The sequence below is a fragment of the Adiantum capillus-veneris genome, chromosome 17 (genome assembly GCF_014529385.1).
Source record: "Adiantum capillus-veneris isolate H3 chromosome 17, ASM1452938v2, whole genome shotgun sequence".
Classification (NCBI taxonomy): Eukaryota; Viridiplantae; Streptophyta; class Polypodiopsida; order Polypodiales; family Pteridaceae; genus Adiantum; species Adiantum capillus-veneris.
The window spans coordinates 46,533,982-46,537,087 of NC_140947.1; the positions used below are offsets into that span (position 1 = coordinate 46,533,982).

Consider the following 3,106-nt stretch of genomic DNA (forward strand, 5'->3'; position numbering starts at 1 on the left):
GCTCAATTTCTGGAGAGGATACACATACTGACATAGCATCCAAAAAAACCGTGACATGTACCTGAGATTATGCACAAATGATGCCAAATCCTTTGTGTTGCTTGGTGGATCCATAAGCAATAAAGCTTTAACTTTCTCATGGTCAACCTCTATTCCATTTTGGGAAACCACATGTTCTAGCAGATGAACTCTTGCACGAGAAAACTTACACTTCTTTGGGTTGAGTTGCCCACCCTCTTGTTGAAGTCTTTCAAAGCTCAGTATCAGCTTCTCCAAATGTGTGATCCAAGAGCTATAACATCCAATGTGATCCATGAAAACTTGAATGAACTTACCCAAGTAGGGACCAAACACTTTATTCATCCACCCTTGAAAGGTAGCATATGCGTTAACTAGTCCAAAAGGCATTCTCTTGTAGGCAAAACAGCCCCAAGGAGTAATGAAGGTAGTCTTCAATTGATCTTCAATCGCTATCAAGATCTAAAAGTAGCCAGAAAATCCATCCATGATTGAGTAACATTCATGACCTACAACCTAATTGAGGATTTCATCTTGGAAGGGTAGTGTATAATGATTCCTTTTTGTGGCAACATTCAAAGGTTTGAAATCGACACATACCCTAAATCCTCCATTCTTCTTGGGCACAATAACTACAGAAGAGACCCATTCAGACTCCTCCACTCAAAAGATGAAATCTAGATCTAAAAACTTTGTCACCTCTTCATGAAGTGCCTTCTCATGAATGACCCCCAATCTCCTAAGCTTTTGAACCTTTGTCTTGGCGCCTTCTTTTAGGTTGAGTCTATGCTTGACCCCTTTTGCTCCTTGCAGCTTCATATATTCAGTGGCAAATAACTTTGGAAACTTTGCAAACATATCTTTATACTCTTTCTTCTCTTGTTACGTCAAGTCCTCTCCTAACATCTTCTTATGTTCACTTTGGCGGGCTATACGATTTCTCTTGGATTCTATTTCTCCTCCTTGACCTCCACATTATACAAGAATGCTTCCTTTTTTACACTTATCCCAAATAGATCAGGACACAATTGCATCAAGCCTTCCTCTACACTCTCTTTTGATGATGTAGATGAAGCATCACTATCATATGAAGCAGTTTCCGTTGAATCCATATCTTGCATCTCCACTAAAGGCTGTGTAGGGGTCTTGTGTGTCTTCATGTTTTAGACTATGGTCCTTTCTTTCTCTTGGTCAGGGATGGTGATCAAGCATGTGTCCCAATATTGCTTAGCACCAAGTTTTATAAGTCGTGGCCTCCCTAAAATGATCATGTAAGAATTTTATTCCGCTTGCATCACATAGCAATCACCCAAACAATTAATCCCCAAAACTTTTATCTTGACATCTTCAGCTATCCCAAGACACCTTGCATTTTTGTGGTTGGCCATCCTCATACGGATCAAACCATTCACTGACATCTTGATGCCTACTTCCCTCATGATAGCCTCATAGCATACCATCATCAAATCCCTAGGCAAAGTTTCCAACGAACAGCTTGTTAGAACTGTTTTGCTCCATTCTTGGAGAGCGAGGGGCGTGAGGATCTCCTTTAGTACGGTTGGGAAAATTCACTCGTAATGTCCTTCCACCACATCTAGCTTCTCAATAGTAGCATTACAGTCCTCTATAGAGCTCATAATGACAACCCAAAACCATGACTCCTGCTAGAATCTTTGTCATGAGTCACCTCAACCATGTCTACACTGCCCACCTTCTGGAAAATGCTAGCAAGCATCGAGAGCTTGAACTTATTTCACAAAGAACTCGGCATGATCTTGCCCAACCACACCATATACATGTCTATGTAGACCTTTGCAAGGGATAGACAGAGAAATCATGTGAAGCTCAAAGGGTCGCAATGTTTGCAAGGAGCGGGGAGCCTGCAACATGGCTAAACGCCCCTATGGCCTCATAGTGGAGGCATCTACTACTGCAAGCGAGCTGTTAACTGAAGAGAAGCAGGCGGACTCCATAGCTACTCTACTGCACAAACCCTAAACCTACATGGGTGAGTCTCTCTCTCTCTCTCTCTCTCTCTCTCTCTCTCTCTCTCTCTCTCTCTCTCTCTCTCTCTCTCTCTCTCTCTCTCTCTCTCTCTCTCTCTCTCTCTCTCTCTCTCTCTCTCTCTCTCTCTCTCTCTCTCTCTCTCTCGCAGAATTGTCTGTGTGGGAGCAGTAGGGGTACCAAATTTAGAGCACTAGGAGTTGAAGATCTCACTCACTAAAGCAATATCTTCATTGATTTTCCCCAGGATTTGTATCCCATCATATCAATAATTAAAACAAAAAATATCTAAAAATAAAATTTTATATTTTTAAAAAATAATCTTCTCTTTTTTAGCAAAGAGGGAAACCATCACTAGGGCCTCCCCCCTTTGAATAGGCCAAAATGCAAGCTTTGTTGCTTGCGATAATGAAAACAGCATGCACGACATGTTAAATATAAAGTTGCGATTGTTTGAAAAGTGATTCCACGTGGACAATTGAGAAGGCGAGAATTCAAAGGCGCCTATATGCTAACGAAGTAAAGAAGCTTAAGTCACATGTGAAGAATGGATTGATGGAATGGGAAAATGTTGTTCAACAACATGAGGAAAACACCAAATGGATGGCTGTGGCTTAAAGGTAAAAGGCTAGCCCATCCCCCTCTTTGCCTAGCATCATAGACGATGCCTTGGAGAAAGAGAAAAGAGGAAACTGCAAGCTTTAATGTACAAATTGTGGAATAGAAATGGACAACAGTTCAAAGGAGATGCATTAGCTATATGCATAAAAGTAGGGCAGATGGAAGGTCGTCGTCGTAGGTGCATGGAGTATAGAGAAAAATGCCTCGGGTGGATAATTGCTTTGGAGAAAAACATTAAATTCTTCTCGCATTTGCATGCCTTCAAAGGAGAGAGGATGTTTTTGAAAGTCATGCTCAAGTAGCCCATAGAAAGAATGCATGCCATGTCTTTTCGAGGCCAAATATGTGGAGAAAGGGATTGTTTACAAAGATGGTAGGGTGATCATCATAGACAAACATAGTAAATGTGTGCGCAAGGTGCAACCTATAGGACCATGCTGAGGGTTGCAGTATGGTATTGTAC

The 3,106-nt window shown here is 41.4% G+C and overlaps 1 pseudogene; it reads right to left on the reverse strand.

The window, feature by feature from the left end:
• Positions 1-1,464: 1,464 nt before the first annotated feature.
• Positions 1,465-1,991, reverse strand: LOC147437170 (RNA-binding protein CP29B, chloroplastic-like; annotated as a pseudogene).
• Between the last annotated feature and the right edge of the window lie 1,115 nt (positions 1,992-3,106).